Consider the following 22,838-nt stretch of genomic DNA (forward strand, 5'->3'; position numbering starts at 1 on the left):
CAGGGATACACAGTATGGTCTTTGGAAATACAATAAAACATCAACTAACTTGGAATAATTGTGAGGAAGAGCACAACAAATTAGTAGAAAGAAGGTGAATTGTAAGACAATTGAGTTGGCTTCATGTGTATTATTGCAGCTTGATCATTTATGTAAATATTTGCCTAGTACAATGCTTGACATACAGCATTCTGTTATGCCCATTAGGGACACAGAGGTGAACAAGACAAGGAATGTCATCAGGGAATTCACCTTTTATTAGGAAAAGATAAAATATATATGTATGTGCAAATAATTTGCTTGAACTAAACTGACTAGTTCTGCAAAATAAGATTTTAATTCATATGTGAAAAGTGATTAGGAAGAACTTGAAGAATCTGATTTTCATTTGATGCTTAATAACTATTGAGCAGTGTGTGTGTGTTTGTTTGTTTGTTTGTTTGTTTTGAGACAGGGTCTGACTCTATCACCCAGGCTGGAGTGCAGTAGTATGATCTCAGCTCACTGCAACTTCTGCCTCCCAGGTTCAAACAATTCTTGTGCCTCAGCCTCCCGAGTAGCTGGGACTGCAGGCATGGGTCACCACCCCTAGCTGATTTTTTGTATTTTTTGTAGGGATGAGGTTTTGCCACGTTGCCCAGGCTGGTCTTGAACTTTTGAGCTGAAGTGACCCACCCACCTCAACCTTCCAAAATGCTGGGATTACAGGTGTGAGCCAATGCACTTGGCTATTAACTGTTGAATGCTTTCTATATGGAGAGTGCTTGTCTTAATTTTCTATAGCTATAATAGAATACCACAGACTGGGTAATTTATAAAGAAAAGAGATTTATTTGGATCATGGTTCTGGAGGCTGGGAGGTCCATGAGCATGTCACCAGCATCTGCTTGGCATCTGGTGACAGCCTTCTTGCTGCATCATTACATGGTGGAAGGGCAAGAAAATGCGTGTGAGAGCAAGAGGGCAAAATGACTATCCTTTTATCAGGAGCCCACTCCTGATACAACTAACCCACACCTGAGATAACAGCATTAATCTGTTCATGAAGGCTCTGCTCTTAAGAGAGATCACCTCTTAAAGGACCCACCTTTCAATGCCATTACACTGGCAATTAAATTTCAACATGAGTTTTGGAGGGGACATTCAAACCATAGCAGTGCTGTAATTTTAAAGTACTTCAAAGCCAATTTATTCTCTTAATTAGCTTCAGTATTCTCGTCTTTGTGTGTGGATTACTTAAACTCTCCTTCCAGAGCTACTTTAATGATTATATTCAACCAAAGTGCTCTAAAATTTAGAGTATAAATTGTCTTATATTTTCAAATTAGACAAATTCAAATAAATGAAGTGTAATTGTGTTATTAGATAAAACCTTCTAAAATTATTAAATGGAGGATATAATCTATAATTGGTTTGTATAAAGGTGATGTTTCAGTTTGAAAAATCATTCTATATTTGATGTATGTGTATTGTAGGTAAATATGTTGGTTTATCTGTTGCTGCAAAACAAATTACCCCAAAGCTTAGTGTCTTAAAACAAGAAACTTGTATTATTTCAGACAGTTCTATGAGTCAGGAAATCAGAGTACAGAGTAGGGATGGCTTGTCTCTGCTCCACAGTGTATGGGTCTTAAACTGGATGACTCAAAGGCCAGGTTCTGGAATCATCTTCAGGCGTATTCTTCATGTGACTGGTGTCTGCTGTTGGCATCAGCTGGGGCGTCTAGGAGAAGATACTGCCTGGAACACCCACACGTGGCTTCTCTGTGTGGCCTGGACTTCCTTAAACCTGGCGCCTGGGTTCTAAGGGCAGGCATCCTCAGAGGAGCGTGCATGCCAGGCAGAACTGGATCCTCTTTATGAGCTAGTTGTGGAAGTGACAGAGTATCACTCCCAACTATTCTTTTCATTAGAAGTGAAGCACTAAGTCTGGCCCATCATCGGAAGGGATGAGTTTCCAAGTATTTGGAGATATCAGAGTAACTGTTAACTTATTGATAAACCCCTTATCTCCTGTGAATACTGACCTTTTAACTAACCGTGTTCTAAACTTACGAGGAGCTAGCTTTTTCTCTTATATTTGAAAGATTCTTGTGTCTGCTTTATTATGATGGCTCACTTGTTTTATTCTATAACTCCCAACATTTTGCTTCTTGACTATTGATTTAAATGAAAGGAAAAAATAGTGGGCTCCCTTTCAATGCTGTATAATTTTTTTTTTAAACTTTTCGTAGTCATTTTTCTACCAGGAAAGGCATCTTCCTTTGGTATAGAGTTCTATGTAATTATTGGTTGTGTGCTAATACTTAATACTGTATTTGGCTTTCGCAGATAAAACCAACCTATAATTTAAGTAATTCAGAACCACTGAATTTCTTAAGTGAACCATTCTAAGGAATTCTAAAACCTTTTGCCTTTAACTGTGAAAATATTTCTAATATGTCTATTTTTTCTGTCTCAAAAGACAGCTTTCCTATTTTCTTACTAGCTATTTAAGTATCATATGATCATCTATGTGGTAACTGTAGTGGTCATTCAGCAGTTACTAGAATGATTATATTTACTTGAAAAGTTGTTTTCTAAGAGAGACTTCAACTGTGTTCATATATTTTCCCATTTTTTCTTTTTCACAAGTCTTTTAATTGTTTTTCCTTCCTTAAACTACCTGAAATTTTGTGGTAAGCCACATTTTAGATCAGAATTTGTTAGATGGCTTTCTTATTTATAGCACAACTTATTGTTCTATTACCCCCCAAAATAGGAATAATGTTGTATTTTACATTACTAAAACTTTATATAAAGTGTAAGTAAACGACAGTAAGACATTCATACATTACATATAAGCTTTGTTTTCTGTTAGAGAAATATTGAGAGTAGAAATACGACTTTGGTTAGGCAATGACAGGATTCTTTTAATGTGTCAATATGCCACATGATATCAGGTTATTTTGAACAGATTTTTTTCTGTTTATAATTTCTAGAATCTGAAACATTAGAAAACCAGCTGGCAGGAGGAAGGCATGATCAGTAGCAGACACAGATACATGTGGCTACAATAGAACAGAAATGGGGAGTTAAAGGATGATTTACATCTACCAGAAGCAGCTTCTGAGGGGAGTTGATAGAAAGGATCTCGGCCAAGCGTGGAGGCTCAATCCCAGCACTTTGGGAGGCTGAGGTGGGCGGATCATGAGGTCAAGAGATGGAGACCCTCCTGGCCAACATGGTGAAACCTCGTCTCTACTGAAAATACAAAAAAATTAGCTGGGCATGGTGGTGCGCACCTGTAGTCCCAGCTACTTGGGAGGCTGAGGCAAGAGAATTGCTTGAATCCAGTACACGGATGTTGCAGTGAACTGAGACTGCCCTCTGCACTCCAGCCCGGGAACAGAGCGAGACTCAGTCTCAAAAAAAAAAAAAAAAAAAAAAAGAAACGATCTCATGATGAGGGGCATCACTGCTGCAGTGACTGTTAGTAGTAAACTGTCTAATAGAGGTCTCTTTCCTTTTTCCCTTGACTCCCATTTGCTTATTATCTAAGATATTATTTGTCATTTAATTTTTAGACTTGATTTGATAGTAATACAAAATTAAGCAGAGCCTTTTGCCTTTCTGGCTCCCTCACTTACTAGCCATTTCTGAAATCATCAGCACTCAGCTTGGTTTACCTCACTCTCTTGTCTGTCCCGTTACTCTGCTTCAGGTCGCCCTTTAGAGCATTTCCTACGTCTGGCATATGTAGCACTTACTCCATCTAGCAGTTAGCACACCAGCGGTTGTTTTCATCATCAGTTTTTCCCTGAGAGAACAGCACCTCCTTTTTTTTCTTCTTTTTTTTTTTTTTTTTTTTTTGAGACAGTCTTGCTCTCTTCCCCAGGCTAGATTGCATTGGCATGATCTCTGCTCACTGCAACCTCTGCCCCACTTGTTTCAAGCAATTCTCAGGCCTCAGCCTCCCAAGTAGCTGGGACTACAGGTGCATACCACCAAGCCTGGGTAATTTTTTGTATTTTTAGTAGAGACAGGGTTTCACTATGTTGGCCAGGCTGGTCTCGAACTCCTGACCTCAAGTGATCCACCCGCCTCGGCCTCCCAGATTGCTGGGATTACAGGCCTGAGCCAGCACTTAATATTTTTAAGAATAAGGACTCTCTTGTGTTCAATTTTATAACTGCAATGTCTATGATAGTATTTAGCCTACAGTAGGTGTATAGTAAGTGTATGAATTAATCAAATCCTGGTCTTACAAGGAATCTGCTTTTAGCATTTGGCTCTGTGGCAGTCACTTGTTATGGATGGGACTACATAAGCTCAATACAGACCAATATACTGAGCCTGCATTCTAACTAACTAAACAGGAGTCAGGTTACATAGGAATGTTTTTTTGAAAAATGAGGCAATTTCCACTGCATTGAAAAGGACAGTGTTCAATTCATCAACTTTTTTTTTTTTTTTTTTTTTTTTAACATATCTTGGAGGAAACTGCCTTCAGATGAGCCGAATACAGGTCCCTCTGCTAGTTTTGATCTTGTAGGTCAGTGGTTCTGAGGCATGCGTGTTGAAGGTCCTATAGGTGGCACATGGACTCCACCTCCCTGTATCATGTGGTTCTGTCATGGTCATGCCTCCACATGAGTGCTCTTCTATCACTTGAGTACCTGGCCTCATGCATTTCTGATAGCTCTTGGTGACGTCTTGCCAGCCTTAGGCTTCCCATGGATTCTAATGCGGATTCCTCAAGGTGTGGGAGAGGAATAGCTGGTCCACAGAATATTCTCCCCAAGCAAGCAAGCCAAAGACTGAGAATTACAGAAAAACACTTTTCTTAGTATTTTAAAATTTTAACCTTTTTCATTCATACAGCTTTGTTTCTTATCTGAACTCTAAGGACTGAATGAGCCTCAGAGAGATAGCAAAGTCAGCTCTTTTACGTATTAGGGGAAAAGCATCAAATTTATCATTTGAAGACCTGGATACTGTTTACAAATTATCTGAAAATTGGAAATGAAGAACTGCATGTCTCTTCAAAGTTGTATATAGAGGACTGTCTAACTGGGTCACTGAAGGATCACTTGATGTTTTAGTAGGATGGGGGTTAGCAAACTGTGTCGTAATACAGTTTTATGGGAACACAACCATGCTCATTGATTCCTTATTGTCAATAGGTGCTTTCATACTACAGCGGCAACGTTGAAGCGTTGTGACAATGACCACATGGCCTACAAGGCCTAGAATATTTGCTGTCTGGCTCTACGCAGATTAAGTTAGCTGACCTCTGTGCTAGGGGAAGGTAACTTTGACTTACTGCGTACTATTGATTAGTACCCAAACTCTGTAAAGTTATATGTTAACTTAGAAAAAATTGGTAAGTTTCAAAAAATTTTCTCTTTGGTAGGGAAGGTAACTCCAAGTTAACGGTTTTCTTGCCTTGAAGGGCGTTCTCCAGTTTTGTATCTATCTCTGCAGTCTTATTTCCCATCGACATTCTTTTTTTCCATTGACTGCATGTGTCAGTTTCTCATGTCCTTCTTTGAGCCACCCTTTCTGCAGGTCCCTTCATTAATGAATTAAAGAAATCTTAGACACGCTCACTGCATATTCTTATGAGAGTCTTTATTGCATGGAGAGTTATACGATGTCTCCTTGAGGCTTGGCAGTGCCTCCTGAATGTAGTCATTTATCCCTCTTGGGCTCAGGTAACTCTTCTGTTAAGTGGAAATCATTATACCCAGTATCTTAGCCAAATTACTGTCTCACCCAAATAATAACTGGACATAGTTTTGTAATTAAGTTAAAAGATGTTATGTTTATGAAACAGTTTTGTTAACTGCAAAGCACTATTTGATGGTTGGATATTGCTTCTTGAAAAAATATAGATCTTAGCTATTAAAGAATATGTAGAAGCCTGTTAGGTGTGAATTATAAACAGATATTTGATTATTTGACTTCTCCATTCAGAATAGTTGTTTTTAAAAAGCAAACATGTAAAGGTCTTTCTACTCTTAAGCCTAACCACTCATCTGATGAGTGTACTGAAAATAGAGGTGGTTTATTGAAATATGTCAGAGAAATACTCTACTGATAACCACCCATACATGAAATCTTTAAGAAGTAGTTATGAGTTGGAAATTTCTAGGTTGTAATCAGAAAAGGGAGCAAATGACAGAATACAGCTGTGCATTGTTTGGAAGTGGGCTGGAAAGAATTCATTGCCTCTTTAATTGAAAAAAAGTAAGGAGTGATACTAATCAAAGTAAAAGAAGGGAAGTACTCATAGCTAAAAATGGAACTATAAATTGTTTTCTTTTTAGAACAACATCAGTTCTTTGAAACCCATACAGTTCCTTATAATATTCCAAAACAAACTGCCATATGGAAACCTGTTTAGAAAGGAATAATAGCACTCTACCCTACTCCCCAGCCACTAAATTGAAACATACATGAAAATTTAATGTGTTTTTTTAATCAAGCTCAGAAAAGTTTTTTTTTACATATTTTTTTACAATCTGATCTAATTTTTTGAAGTATGAACATTGGGTAGATCTTGCGCAGTAGATAAACCATTCTTTTTTTATTTTATTTTGTTTTATTGTTTTTGAGATGGAGTCTCGCTCTGTCACCCAGGCTGGAGTGCAGTGGCACAATCTCGGCTCACTGCAACCTCCGACGCCCAGGTTCAAGCAGTTCTTCTGCCTCAGCCTCATGAGTAGCTGGGATTACAGGTGCGCACCAGCACACCCAGCTAATTTTTTTTATTTTTAGTAGAGACAAGGTTTCACCATTTTGGCAAGGCTGACCTCGAACTTCTGACCTCAGGTGATCCACCCGCCTTGGCCTCCCAGCTCATGCTGATATTCCAGGCAGGAACCACCATGCCCAGCCAAGAAACCATTCTTTGAGCACAAGCAAATATGCTTTGGAGAAAATTTTAATAATCCTGGCAGGGCTACATTCAACATAACTCTGTTGTGGGGTGAGGCATCATGCTCTGTTTTTTTTTTGTTTGTTTGTTTGTTTGTTTTGTTTTTTTTTTGAGACAGAGTCTCGCTCTGTCGCCCAGGCTGGAGTGCAGTGGCGCGATCTCAGGCAATCTCGGCTCACTGCAAGCTCCGCCTCCCGGGTTCACCCCATTCTCCTGCCTCAGCCTCCCGAGTAGCTGGGACTACAGGCACCTGCCACCACGCCCAGCTAATTTTTTTGTATTTTTAGTAGAGACGGGGTCTCACCGTGTTAGTCAGGATGGTCTTGATCTCCTGACCTCATGATCCACCCACCTGGGCCTCCCAGAGTGCTGGGATTACAGGCTTGAGCCACCGTGCCCGGCCTCAGTGAGCTATGTTCTGTACAACCAAGGGAAATTGCTCAAAAAAAAAAGATTCTCATGTATACAGTAACTTAAAGTGATGCAGTCTACTTAAGATCAGATCTGAGTTACAAAATCAAACGTGATAGCTCCTATGTTCTTTTAAAGTCCAATCTCTTTTATTCATTGTGCTCCAAATGCCTTGAGTACCTGATGTAGAGTAGGTGGCCAATAAATATTGGTTGAATTTCTTGAACGAATCTTTTATGAAAAGATCTACTTTGCTTATCTCTGTGCCCCAATAGCAGGAGCTTGAGGAGAAGGATAAAAGCTTGGGTCAGAGCTTTTGATTAATATGTGTGATTATATTAAATGGGTTCACTAAACCAAAAAAAGCAAAGGAAAACAGTTAAACCAAGAGTTCTTGAGGTTAAAGTCTTGCGATGATTAAAATCGTCATCCTAAGATGATGATGACAAAGTTTCAAGTATTTTTCTGTCTTGACTGCTTTTGTAAGTTGGTCAAACTCTTTAGTTCTTTTAAGAAGACTGCCAGAATTTACAAAACTGTTGATGTACACAGTGGAGTGGACATACTTTGACCCAGCACCCACCTCCACCAGCCTCTACTCGTTGTGTCCTGAGGGGCACTGCAAAGTGGCTACACTTGTAGGATATAGAGGTTTCTTTTATTGTAGATGACAAAAGAGAGGTAACCCCGGGAAGCTGACTTTGCTGGCTTTTCTTTCCTCCACCAGGGACTAAAACCTGTGTCCAACCATTGTGCTAGCTCTCAGTCAGCCAGCCTGTTACTTTTGGGCAGTACTCAATGCACAGTCTTGGAGCTCTTCTGCAACCCCGGTGAAACCCCATCGTTTGGAGGCCATGGCCTCATCTTGATGTAGTTAAAGTACACACCTCAAAATGCCCGTCATCAGGCTCAGAATCCATGCTGAGTGGCAAGATAACAACTGATCACAAGGTATTAGATTATGAAACGACCTGTTCGCACTCTTCTGTCTCCATTATTAGCCAACTTTTTAATGCTACAAGTCCAATTTTGTGCATCAACTACAGCCTTCCAAGAGAAAAGTTGTTTGGAGAGAGAGCAAAGGAAAAACTGAACAGGAAATAAGTAAGCCAACAGTCATCACCTAATGCAACTGCATAGAAAAGCTGAAAAATATTTTAAGTGATTTCAAAATGTTTGTAGATATCAAAGAGCCAAACCATCTGGGTGAAACATTCCATAACTCTTCATTCTTTTGTAGGGACATTAATTTTGAACTGGAAAAATCTCACCCCTGCCCAAGTTAACATATTTTGTACTTAACACCTCATTCAAAACTCTCAAGTTAAGTTCTAATTAGTAATAAAACTTAGAAGTGCATAGCCATTAATGTTTTTCTTTCAAACATTTCTCCATGAGGCTTGAAAAGGGAGGAATCCCTCCCTGTCCCACTCGTATTTCCTGCCAAAATATTAATTCCATTCTAGCTCCTCCCCTATGCCGGAAAAGTCATGCCCTCCCCATTCATGTCTTTTTTTATATATTCTATCCAGCTGCTCTACCTTCTGCACGAATTCTCTGGGGTGCTCTGCCTAGCCTCTCTCCTTACCTGAGTCTATGCTTTTCTCTGTCCTCTCCTTCAGGTAGTGCCTGCCCTGCCCTCCTTTTCCAAGGTGTCTTCCATGCCCAACCAAATACTGGCCCCGGACAGTTAGCAGGGGAGAGCTTATTGGTAGGACTCCTTAATCTTGAAAGAAATGATGAGTTTGGCCACCTGAAAAAGCCAGACTGGAGATTGGGGACTATGATTTGAATGAGGAGGAGACATCCAAGAATGTTTAGGGTCAGTCTCTGAAGATCAGGTCACCTGTAAAGGCCATGAGGGACTGGTAAATGAGATTATGTCCACTTGGGAGGAAGGAGGACCAGAGGGGTCAGGAGCTGCTGTTTTACTCTAGCTTGCTATTTCCAAACAGCAGGGCAGGACACTGTTTTCAGAATTTTAGAAAGAGAAGCTGGAACCTAATTATTATTATTATCAAGTTTTTGTTGTTGTTGTTGTTGCCCACTCTGTTGCCCAGGCTGGAGTACAGTGGCACAATCTCAGCTCACTGCAAGCTCCACCTTCAGGGTTCACACCATTCTCCTGCCTCAGCCTCCTGAGTAGCTGGGACTAAAGGCGCCGGCCACTATGCTCGGATAATTTTTTGTATTTTTAGTAGAGATGGGGCTTCACGGTGTTAGCCAGGATGGTCTTGATCTCCTGACCTCATGATCCACCCACCTCGGCCTCCCTAAGTGCTGGGATTACAGGTGTGAGCCATGGTTCCTGGCCACCGGAACCTAAATTTTGATGTGAAATCTGATTTTTATTATGTTCGCAATTATGTTACAGTATATTTTAAGTAGTTTTAGTTTGTTTCTAATGTTACATGGGACAAATAAAACATCCATGACAGATACAATGGGCTACAACCTCTGGTCTATAGGATCCCTTGGGAGGGGGTTAGTTAAGTCCTAATTTTTAAAATTTTTATTTGTTTTATTTTATTTTTTTAATTAGAGACAAAGTCTTGCTGAGCTGCCCAGGCTGGAGTGCAGTGATGCAATCATGACTCACTGCAGCCTTGACCTCCTGGGCTCAAACGATCCTCCCGCCTCAGCCTCCTGAGTAGGTGGGACTACAGACATGTGCCACCATGCCCAGCTAATTTTTGTATTTCTTGTAGAGATGGGGTCTCACTATGTTGCTCAGGCTGGTCTCAAACTCCTGGGCTCAATTGACTTTCCGGTCTCATCTTTGCATGCATTGGGATTACAGGTGTGATCCACTGTGCCCAGTCTTAATTCCTAACTATTAGGACTTTGGCTGTACTCAGTGGGCTCTGAAATGTCAACAGGGGTCTTGGGTGAGTTTGAATTTCAAGGAACCTCACAATTGATTATTTACCTCCTAAGGGATTCTCTGGTCTTATGAGGCTGGCCAGACCTGGAGTGAACCCTGTAGGTTGGCCATGGACTGGAACAGACCACCTAGTCTCTCTCTAGGTTATATGCCTGATTCTAAGGGGGCCTCTAGGCTACACAGGTTTCTGAAGGGTCTATGTCCCCTCCTGTCATCATGTGGAAAGGGCAAGGTGTGTCATTTAAGCTTAAGTCGTCAGGGAATTCTCTGTCCCTCAAAAGCATTTTAAATAATCTCCTGAGTCTTGCTTTAATTGGCCTTCTAAATCTTTAATAAGCCTGCATTAAAACCATCCTCCATTAGGATGATCAATCTGAAAACAAATTAGATCAATTCCACTAGTCCAAGCCCCTTCGTATAGCATATAAGAGATGCCGAGCCCTGTAGCTTACATTCTGATAACTCAAGCCTCCTTGTGTTCCCTGAATACATCATGCTGTTTCATAACTCTGCATTTGCTTAGGCTGAGCTCTGACTGGAGCTCCCTCCTGCTCTGTCTTGGCCCAGCTAACCCTCAGTTATCTTTCAAGATGTCTCTGGGAAGTGTTCTGTGAACTTTCAGCTGGTATTAAATGCCCCCCAGCCGCCCGGCTTTTTGGGACCACCCCCTCACAGGATATAGTTCCATCTTAGCCTTTGCCATGTTACAGTATATTGAGCCTGGTGGTGGGTGATTGTCTCTGCCAATAAGCTGTAAGCACATCCTGTGTACCATCCAGCACAGAGCATGGAGTCTGACACCGAGTAGTCAGTCAATACTGAAATATTGGAAAGCAGAGAAAGGGTGCCTTCATGCTACAGGGACAAGTCACGTGAACACTTAAAATAAAAAGGAAACAGAGTCTAGACACCTCAAACTCAGGAAGGACTTATAGTGTGGATAAAGAGGCCCAGGCAACATTATTTGTCTCTGGTTTGGACATGCCCTTTGTCTTGGAGCCCGTTAACTGTGTTTTGTACTTACTGACAGTTCAAGTTTTCTCGTTTTTTTTTTTTTTTTCATATTTTGGAAGGGCAGAGACATCTGATCTAATACCATCTGTGACCAAGAGAGGAAAGGTGGGAGGAAGGAAGAGAATATCCGTTTATTCACTTAACAAACATTTCTCGAGCATCTGATAGGTGCTGAGGATTCAGCAAGGACAAAACAAATGAATTCCTGCCTTCGAAGCTTCCTCTCCAGTGTGTGGGGGAACAGAAAATGAATAACAATAGAGAGTGCCTTAGGCGGTGATAAGTGCTGCGGAGAATGTAAAGCAGAGAAGAAGGATACAGGTGTTGAGGGTGGGGAGCAAGGAGCTGCAGATTTTGAATAGGGTGGTCTCTGAGGTGGATGCCACAGGAAGTCATGCTCCTCTGGGAGATGGCCTGGGCGGACAGGGGAGCAGCAGGAACGGAGGTCAGGAAGGTGAATGAGCTGAAGGGGAGTTTGTAGATGGTGCTGGCCCTGTAGGCCAGGGCAAGGGCCCAGCTTTTACTTCATGAGATGGAAGCTACTGGAAGGTTTTGATAAAAGCAGTTCAGTGCTCTGACTTACCATATGTCCAGCACTGTGCTAGGTAGTCACATAAATGACCTCATTTAATTTTGTAAAGTACCCTGCAAGATATGTGGTTTTATCATCATTTTGCAAGTGAGGACTTAACACAGACCTCCAAGATCAAATATGCATGGGGAGTCAGGAAGACTCAACTTCTCTAAGGCCCAGCTTTGACCTCTGTAAACTAGGAATGATGCCTATAAACCCTATGCAATTCTGAAAATCAAATGATAACGTAAATAAAGAGAGTAGCAAAGCACTTGAGGAACTCAATAAATGTCAGTTTCCTTCTTTGTTCCAAGGCCACACACACAATAGCAAAGTGAACACTAGTTAGAAGATCTGCTCCATCCTCGGTGAACCCAGAGTAGGCACATCCATTGCACTTAACGGATTTTCGTTTCTTCCCTCCCTTCCCCTCCTCCTGTCTCGGGGTTCAGTTTCCTTATCTGTGTATTGAGTCTATTGGTCTGCTCTCCAAGGCAATTTCCAGTTTTAAAGTTCGTTATTGCTTCAACATTGTCTTTGCTGTTGGGTACACACCTTCCCTACTAGCTAGCAGAGGGTGATGCACACCGTGGGAACTTCATCAGTCCCCAGTGAATGATTTGCGGGGTGTGATGATAGAACAGGTTCAATGCCAGTGTCCTCTTCAGGTTTGATTGGGTCAGTGATCTTGTCAAAGGGGCGGGATGAAGTGCCCCAAGGAGGATCCTGGAGTTTCTGAAAATGGATGCAAAATACGAAATGTCAATGCTTCGCCAGCAATGCTGGAGCACTTCTGCCTCTCGGATGTCATTCTTATTACTTTATAATTACCTTCTGACCTTTACTGACTCTGACAGTTGTGAGTCTTTTAAAAAAGGATTCAAGAATATTATCATTATGCAGTTGCCTAGAAACAGGGCCTAAAATACATCTGGCTTTAATAGAAGAGCTAAAATGAGTTTTCATTTTTTGGCATTGTCTCTCTTTCTCCTTTCTCTTTTCTCTCCTCCTTCCCCCAACTTTTTCTTTGTATTAACCAAGAATTACGATAGAATTTTTCACTAATCTTTTCTGAACTGTCCAGAGCCAAGGTACCCAAAATAGAGAGCATTTTTCCATCGTGGGAAGCTTTAGCAACACTAACTGGGCGTTATGAAATCTAATCCCTAGCCCACTTACACAGCAGGTATAGAATCTGGATTGTCAAATCACTCATCGTGCTCTCTGTAAGGAAGCTTTGCCAATACTCATAAAGATGCGAGAAGAAGGAGATTCTGTTGAGATTCTATTTCTGTCTTCATCAAGGCATGTTCTAGAACACTATGCCAAATGGCTCCAAATGTGATTTTCTGACCCGTAAACATTTCTGTTCACCACTTTAATGTCTTCTCCCAGATGTACCCTCTTACTTTCCTCTATCCTTTTTATCATTGCAATGTTTAGTCAGTCTGTAGCTAGTGCACCTTGCAAACACAAGCCCTTATCATCTGATAAAAAGAAAAGAGAAAACAGTAAAAAAGAGCAATAGAATATATTCCATTTTTTCTATGTCTGTTATTAGATTTCTACCTGTGGAAATACACTGATTTGCAAAATTCTTCTGGTGGCAAAGGTTACATCAGCCTTACTAGGTCAAGAGGTCTAGAAGCCTGCTGGCCAGGTCAGCACAGCACCCTCTACTCACCATGCAGGTGCTTATGGAGGTTTAGGGATGTGGAGTTCTGTAAGGGGAGGGGTGCCTCCAGGGATCCAGACCCTCACCGTTCAGAACTGCTGCAGAATTAATTTCCATAGCTGACATCACTCCCAGGCTGTTTCCAAACTTGCCCGATCATAAGAACCATCTGAGGGCTTGTTAAAAGTACTGATTCAAAGCCTCTTTTCTGAAGATACTGATTCCGTAGATCTGGTATAGAACTTGGGGAAGAGCTTTTAACAAGTACCCTGGTGATTCATGTCAGGCAAGTTTAGGAAACAGACCAGCAGTAGAGTCCAGGTGCCTTTCAACTGCAGACAAGGCTGTCTGTGATCTTGCTGCAGATTCCACTGTTAGCTCCAGACATACACTGGTTTGTGCTGCCCCATCACACAACTCCAGGCCTTGACTCCTTGCTATGCACACTGCCCAGTGGCTGTCTGCCGTCTTCAACAGGCTTCCCCGTGTCTTAGGACTCAGCGCAGGCATTGTTTCCTTGTGTTTCTGGAACACCTGCTCTTGCTTCTAACAAAAGAACAGCACTTAAGTTTATGACAGGTATTGGTTTACCTTCTGCAATCCCATTTTCTGCTTTATATTTTTCATAGGATATCTACCCCATACTCCTCAATTTGAATGAAAGCACTGCGAAGGAGGACTCTGCCTGGACTAAGTTGTATCCCAGGCTTCTACAAGAGGCCCTGGCCCACAGTAGGTGCTCAGTAGATATTTGTGAATTAACTTCTGTCTGCAGCAGCACTAGACTGTGAGCCAGTCTTTAATCTCTGCAATCCTAGCACCTTGCTGAGTGTCTGTCACTCTAATGATAGTTGGATGAATCACTGAGATATTTGACTTTATAACCAGGTTTCGGTCCACTCAGCTCTTAGTGAGGAAGAATTAGGCAAATATAACCTTGAAAGGGAAAAAAGGAGCCAAATGGGGGAACAGCATGGAAACCTAGAAGAGCAGAGGAAACAGATACATAAAGACTGGACAATGGTGGGGACGAGGGGAAGTTGTCTTAGTCCTGATGGTAAGAAAAGTATCAAGAAGGGGATAACTGTTGATTGTTTCTAAACAACTCAATTCTTATTGGTAGCTTCCAAAGACAGCCCAGAGATCACCCAGGGCCATCTCCACAACCTGCCCTCCCCTTAAAGTGGCTCTGCACACAGTCTAACCCAGACAGAGCATTAACCCAGTACCATGGTTAGGAGGGCAGATTCTAGAGTCAGAGGACCAGGTCTCCAATCCTAGTCCCACCCCTGACTGACTTTTTCCCAGGGCAAAACGTTCAAATTCCCTACTGCCCCAGCCTCCTCGTCTGTAAAAGGCTGTACTAATGGTACCCGATCCTAGGGCTGTGGTGATAAATATGATAATCTATACAAGGCGCTTAACACCGTGGCTGGCACCTAGTAAGTGATGAGCTGTGGCCTGTGTGGCAGGCACTCTGCTAGGGACTGGGTATGTACAAAATAGCTAAGGGGCCGAGTGCGTAGACTTCGGACTGAGATATGTATGGTCTGGATTGGGAGCTCAGGCTAAGTGTACTTAGCCTCTCTGAATCTCACATCATCAAATGTAAAGTGGGGATAATAGCTTCTGTTTACTGAGGCACATCCATTTGCCTGTGATCCACACAACTATCCTATAAGGGTATTACCTCATGTAGTCATCACGCAGATTCAATAAGTATCAACTAGTGATCACTTTATAACCTCTACCTACCCTTCACCCTTGCCTATCCCCAGTACCCTGGTTATTTTCACACAAACCCCAGATAGAACATCACTTCATCTGTCAATATACCTTATAATGTTTGTTGGCTTCACCGTGTCTGGAATTCTAAGTAAACAAACTTGGTTCTGGACGAGGCACACAGTTGAACACCGCACCTGTGGTCCAATTTCAGAACCATCCTTCTCAGCCCACGGAGGAGCCGATCCCCTTCAGACTATAGGGGTCGCTGGAGCTAGAGGAGGAATGACAGCCAAGCATCCTGCTGAGAAGGCAGACTGAGAGCATCGCAGGGAGTGATCTCTGTGGCCTTGGCTTCCTGTGGAGAAACCTGGAAAAAGGATGCCTCATACGATGGTTTGAGGCCACTGCCCAGCCTGGCTCTCCCAATGGAAAGCTGTATCCAGACCTAAAACTGTACACACAGTGCACACTACAAGGGCTTGGGAGAAACTAGGGTACTCGTCAGGGGACTGTCTGGAGGCATCGAGGACTCCTTGGAACTGGTCTCTTTTAAGTAACACTAATGAGCTTTAGCTGCTGCATAGGTAAAATGGCAAAAAGAAAAGCCCATTTTGACAAAATTGTTCCTTTGTCCTGTCACATCAGGCTGTCATTTTGGCTAACTTGTCAAAAGTCCTTTGCATCTCAAATCTGAAAAAATTCTAAAATGCCTGAGCTCTATGGTGAGCAGAAAACTGTCCTGAGCATTTCTCCTCCTTTTCGACGTGGATGTCTCTGCCATTCTGAGTCTATTGTGCAGTTTAAATTCCCTTTCTTCCTTCTCCCAGAGCTCACTTTGCTATGTAAGCAGTGAGCTCCAAATAGATTGGTTCAGCACCACTCCAAAAAGAGAGCAATCCTTGTCTAAGAGGAAATATGGGTAAGTTGCAGCTTCCTCATTCTTCCTGTAGATAATATCTGTTCCCCTTGAGGAAGACTCTAGCCCTGATGTAATCATTTGATGCATTCTTTGTGATTGCTCCAAGGCAAAACTAAGGTAAGCTTGGAGCCAGAGAAAAGCGCTTTATCGATTTATTTATTGGTGGTGGTGCTGGTGGGGAAGGTAGAGCTGCCAGTATTCCTATTACAGTGTGATTTCCAAGGGAGACAGTATTATGTAACCAGTGAATCATGAAAACCACCTCCAGTCTTCCAGCTGAAGAGGGCTTCTCCCTCCTCCATAACAAGCTGCAGATTGGCAGTAACAAGAGGCAAATACTTCACTGCTTTGTCCTGTTGCAGAACTTTTGATATCACCCCTTGGCATGAATGGAAACCTAGTATACCTCTGGAAGTGAAGCCTGCTTAGCTGGGTTCAGCCCAAGGGAAGGCAGCAGTTGCTATTCCTCCCGTCTGCAATCCAAAGTATAGTAAACAAGTAGGGGATGGAGTTCTTGTTTACAGGGGTTGCTGAAGTTTCTGTTTCAAGACACCATTTTTATCATGACACAAAGGCTGCTCTCACTACCCTTGGTCGTCGTTCTGTGAGTGGTGACTGAGCTGAATTTCACTGCTAGTTTGGAAGAATCGAAGGCAAAAAGGCATTTGCATCAACTCCCTCCATTTTAGCCAACAGCACTTGATGGCTGCTCAGCCTGACTTGGCATTATGCCAAGAGACAGCTTCTCAACTGTGTGAGGTTTGGCTATACTCATTATCCTAATTAACGTTAGCTGTCCTAACTGACAAAACCCTAAGCCTTGACGGCTTAATACACAAAGGTTTATTTCTCATTTATGTGAGGTCCAATGGGGGGTCCGGCTGCCCTCCTCTCTCTGATAGGGTCATCTGGAACACAGGGCCCCCAAGGTCTCTGCTGCAGGGAAGAATAAGTTGGAGGAAGTGCCTGGCTCATAGTCCCTTGGCCAGAATCAGTCACATGACCCCAACCTAACTTCAGGGGAGGCTGGCAAGTACAGGTTGGAAAACATGAAATACCTGGTAAGTACTGGCAATTCAGTGTAAGGAGGATAGTTTTTCAACAAATGGTGCTGGAATGATTGTTATCCATATGCTGAAACATCATCTTTGATCCATACTTGCTCATGAACTCAAAATTGATCATGGATCTAAATGTAAAGCCTATAAGTATAAAACTTCTGGAACAAAAGATAGAAGATCTTTGTGACCTTGCATTAGGCAAAGAGTTTTTAGCTATGACACCAAAAGCATAATCCATAAAAGAAAAAAATTGATAAATTGGACTTAATAAAAATTAAGAACGTCAGCTTTTTTGAAAGACACTGTTAATGGAATGAAAAGTCAAGCCACAGACTGGAAAAACATTTGCATATCACATATCTGATAAAGTGTTTATATCCAAATATATAAATAACTCCCAAACTCAATAAAACAACTCAATAAGAAAAATGGGGAAAATATTTTAATGGACACTTCATCAAGAAAGAGATATGGATGGTAAATAAGCACATGATAAAATGCTCAACATCATTTGTCATTAGGAAAATGCAAATTAAAATCACAATGAGATGCTACTACACATCTTTAGAATATTTAAGATTGAAAAGACTGACAGTATCAAGTATTGGTGAGGATACTGAGGAATTGGAATTCTTATATGCTGCTGGAATGACCACTTTGGAAAACAGTTTCAGAGTTCAACAAAAAATATAACTCAGTAATTCTGTTCCTAGTGGAATGAAAACAGATGTTCATACAAAGACTTGAACAGGAATGTTCAGAGCAGTTTATTGTAATAGCCCCAAACTAGAAACAACCCAAATATCCATCAACAGGTGAACAGATACACAGATTTTTGACATATTCATATAATGAAACACTTCTCAGCATTAAAAGGAATAAACTATTTATACATACTAAAACATAAATGAATCTCAACTACAAAGTGAAATATACCAGACAGAAAGGGAGTATATAGTATATGATTCCATATATAGATACACAATTCTAGAAAATGCAAATCAATTTATAATGACAGAAAGAAGATGTGGTTGTTTGGCTAGGCAGGGATTGGATTGGGAGCTTACAAGGAACACAAACTTTAGGGTGATGGACGTTTGTACTATCTTGATTGTGGCGATAGTTTCAACTTATTGTATACTTCAAATATAGTTTACTTTATGTCAATTATACCTCAATAAAGCTATTATTAAAAATCTGCTTTAGACAGATTTTCTCTAAAGTCCTATTTTTGGCTTCCCACCACTGTCAAGTTCTTCTCTTGGTCCTTTCCCCATCATCATTTGATTCTTCTCTCTTTTCCTTCATTTTCTACCTCCCCTCCTGTTGTTGAACTCTTTCAACAACAGAGTTCTTCTCCTTGTCTCATGCTAAGCAGTTCTGCTCTTGTTCTTGGACTTTGAACTTGTGACTCCAGCTCACACTTGGACCCTTGCCTCTTATCATCCATCTTGTACTTCAGAACGCAAGTGCTGGAGCCAAAATGCATGTATTAAAAGCTATGCTCTCCTACTTCCTAGCTGGGAGCTTCAGCAAGTTCCTTGCCATCTCTATACTGTGAACAAATGTGAACCTAAAAACGTCCTTTGAGATGGATCCTGGGTGGCTAAGCCAGTCCTTCAAGATGGAGCCCAGGAGGCTAAGTAGGCCTAAATTTAAAAATAAAGCCACATGGCCATACTCTGAGTTTCCAGAAAAATCTCACCTCTGCTTAACTTTGGGACTTTCAGAGCTCACCAGAGCCAACCAATCAGGGCTGAGCTATATCAACCAATCAAGGATCAGTTGTATTGACCAACCAGAACTCAGCTGTGCCAATCAATGGAAACTAGGCAAGTTTGCAACTTTTATTTGCATAAACAGATTTGATTGGACATCTGGGCAGGAACTTTTGCTATAAAACTGGAAACTTCTGTTTGTTTGCTGAACATGCCTTCATTTCACAGGTTTGCAAACTGTCACCTACCGCATGATAGTAAAATTAATAGTACTCTTGTTTTAACATTTGCTGTGAGGATTAAATGAGTTAATAAAGAATGTTTAGAATATCTGGCATGTAGTGAGTATTCAATTATCATTACTATTATATAGTAATAGAGCAATTATTATTACTTTAGGACTTAAAAGCATCTAAGTTTAGAACAATTCCTCCCTTAAGAGGAATTATGACAATAGAGAAAGAGTTCAGTAAATTATGGCCCATTGGCTGAGTGGAATATTACATGTACCCTAAAAAAATGATCCTTCCTATGAGTCTATAATAATTTGGAGAAATGCTTGTTACATGAAAACATAGTAGGCTTTATAATCATACATACAATGTCATCTCAGCTATACTCAAAAGTCCAAACAAAAATTATGCACAGAGTAAAGACTGAAAGGAATTATACTAAAATATTAACAGCTACCTTTCATAATGGAAAAAAAAGTGTTTTTTTTCTTCCTCCACAAAGAACGCTCTCATTATTAGTGAATGTCTCTGCAGGGGAGCTGGGCGTGCCCTATGCTTTTATTAGTTAACCTCTTATCTAGCCAAGGCTTGGCAGGAAATACAGCAATGCAATCCAGGGTGGAGGAATATGTTTGAAGGGGAGCAGAGAAGATGAAAGAAGAGATACATAAATAAGGAAGAGGCTGCTGTGGGGAAAACGGGAAATGCCAAGGAAATTTGTGCTTTCCCATTGCACCTGGATGCAAGAACATTCACTCACCTGCAGCAGCATCACGCAGACATGTCCAGCCAGCCTATTGCTGAAAATTATGCTGCTGCTGTCTTATGCAGAGATCTCTAAGGCAGAGGCCCGTGATATCCATGGTATCTACTTTGACTTCACGCCTGTGTCTGTCGGAAAGGGCATTACTCATTCATGATGGCAGCTGCAAAGACTATGATTAAATTAGTAATAAACTGCAAAAATCATTTCCTGATCTTCCATCCCAAGCAGAAATTCAGCTTTTATCACACTGACAACATTTTGACCCTAACTTCTCCTTTATCTATGCGTATTTGGTTGCAGGGAGAAGACAACCTTCCTCTTCTTTCCTGTCTCTTACTCTGTGATTTTTGTGGTGAGTAACTTATTTTTCTAATCACGCATGTAGCTCATGAACTGAGGCAATGCAAGGAGTTATCTTGGTTCTTCGGTGCTGGTTTCTGGCCAGTCAACCCTTTGTTGTCTGGAAGGTTTGATAATTTTAGCTAAGTGTCCCTCTTAGTCAGACTAATTAGATCCGTAGCACTGTGAAGCACATCTTACCAGGGAATTTGCATAGCATGCTTCTATGTATTAACTCTACCTCCAAGGCTAGGAAACAGGAGACTGCCCTAATGTCCATGGACACCCTTTCACTTTTTCTCCACAAATCAAGAAAATGGAGCTTATATTATTTAGGCCGCAGTGTTGGAAATGTGGGTCTCACTCTTTGAGGGAGCCAACTGATGAAAAAATATTTGGAACATTTCCATGGGGCAGCCTGGCTAGAAACCATCCAAAAACTGCTGGCAGCCAGCCTGGGGTGTGCCTACCTGGTCTCCCTGTGGGCAGCTCAGGGCCAGCTGGAGGGAGAGGGTGTGCCCACAGTCACCACACTGCAACCCTGACAAACGGAGGTCATCACTAAGGGCAATCTGAGGCTGTACGTATTCAAAACCAGTTATTTTATTTTTTTCTTCTTCAACTTTTAAGTCCCGAGGTACATATGCAGGATGTGCAGGTTTGTCATATAGGTGAATGTGTGCCATGGTGGTTTGCCACACAGGTCAACCCATCACCTATGTATTAAGCCCAGCATCCATTAGCTATTCTTCCTGATGTTCTCCCCTCTTACTCCCCACGGACAGGCCCCAGTTTGTGTTGTTCCCCCACTGAGTATGTCCATGTGTTCTCATTGTTCTGCTCCTACTTATAAGTGACAACACGCAGTGTTTAGTCTTTTGTTCCTGTGTTAGTTTGCTGAGGATGATGGCTTCCAGCTCCATCGATGTCCCTGCAAAGGACACGATCGCATCCCTTCTTATGGCTGCATAGTATTCCATGGTCAAAACAATTGTTTTAATTTTCCCCAATTATTAAAACATACAAAGTCATTGTTGCATTGGAAAATACAGAAAGAAAAAAGCAATTGTAAAACTTAATATTTTGGGCCAGGTGCGGTGGCTCATGCCTGTAATCCCAGCACTTTTGGGAGGCCAAGGCGGGCAGATCACCTGATTGGGAGCTCAAGACCTGCCTGACCAACATGGTGAAACTCTGTCTCTACTAAAAATACAAAAATTAGCCAGGCATAGTGGCAGGTGCCTGTAATCCCAACCCTCAGGGGGCTGAGGCAGGAGAATCGCTTGAACCAGGAGGTGGAGGTTGCAGTGAGCTGAGATTGTGCCACTGCACTCCAGCCTCGGTGACAGGGTGAGGCCCCATCTTTAAAATAAAAAGAAAAAGAAAACTTAAAAATTGAAAACATTAAAAAAAGTAAAAAACTTCTTTGATCATAAAATGTTTTCATATTTCAGGTTATTTCCTGAGTGTAGAGTACCAGAAGAGGAATTTATAAGTGAAGATCATCAAAATGACTACCATATGGTAGCACTTACGTATCGGGCATTTTACATATATTTTGGAATTTAATTCTTATAAGAATCCTGCAAGATTTGTATTATTATTTCTATTTTACACATGAAAGAAGGCTCAGAGAATTAAACAACTATTAAGTGGCAAAACTGGGATTCAAATGCAGGTTGGTCTGAGTCCAATACACATTTGTGATGGTTAATCTTTTTTTTTTTTTTTGAGACGGAGTTTCACTCTCGAACTCCTGACCTCAGGTGATCGACCCACCTCGGCCTCCCAAAGTGCTGGGATTACAGGTGTGAGCCACTGCGCCCGATCAGTGATGGTTAATCTTAACGTGTCTTCTGAGTATAGAACTCAAGAATTCCTGAGTATAGAACTTCTGAGTATAGAACTCAAGAATTCCCCAGACTTGGATTTCTACAACAACTTTACCAAAAAGAAATCAGTATCAGACCAAAGCAGTGTATGTTCCCTCTAAGGCAATCAGGCTCTGGTTTATGGTTTATTTTACTGGCTAACTTTGCTGGACCCCATTGCCCAGATGTTTGGCCAAACATTATTCTGCATTTCTGTGAAACACTATTCTGAATTCTATTTTTAAGATGAGATTTGTATCGAATTGGTAGACTTTGAGTAAAGCATATTGTCTTACATAATGTGCATGGGCCTCATCTCATCAGTTGAAGACCTGACTAGGAAGAAAAGACTGACTTCCTCCAACCAAGAGGCTGTGGCTTGAATTGCAACAACAGCTCTTCACTTGATCTCTTACTTGACAGCACACTTTGGAGATCTTGGACTTGCCACCCTCCATAATTGTGTGAATCAATCCCTTGAATCTCTTTCTATATGTATACACATCCTATTGATTCTGTTTCTCTGGAGAACCCTGAGTAATAGAACATTCTCTGACTAGAATAGTTCTAAAGTTTTTGATAGATATTTTCAAATTGCTTCTCAAAAGGCTTAACAGTGAATATTACCACCAGCAATGTATGCGAGAACATCAATTGACAATTCACAAAGAGAAGAAACACAGTGTTTGGATGTCTGTGTCACCCACAACATTCAATATTCAT

At 41.4% G+C, this 22,838-nt stretch overlaps 1 long non-coding RNA gene across 1 annotated transcript in view; it reads left to right on the plus strand.

Annotated features, from left to right (window-relative positions):
• The first annotated feature begins 20,204 nt into the window (after nucleotides 1–20,204).
• LOC103248435 (uncharacterized) overlaps nucleotides 20,205–22,838 on the plus strand; it is a 96,815-nt gene continuing 94,181 nt past the window's right edge. Inside the window, exon 1 of the long non-coding RNA XR_005242737.2 lies at nucleotides 20,205–20,257. This is a non-coding gene — a long non-coding RNA (uncharacterized lncRNA). The remainder of the gene's footprint in view (nucleotides 20,258–22,838) is intronic.

Source organism: Chlorocebus sabaeus, chromosome 1 (genome assembly GCF_047675955.1).
Source record: "Chlorocebus sabaeus isolate Y175 chromosome 1, mChlSab1.0.hap1, whole genome shotgun sequence".
NCBI classification, from domain to species: Eukaryota; Metazoa; Chordata; class Mammalia; order Primates; family Cercopithecidae; genus Chlorocebus; species Chlorocebus sabaeus.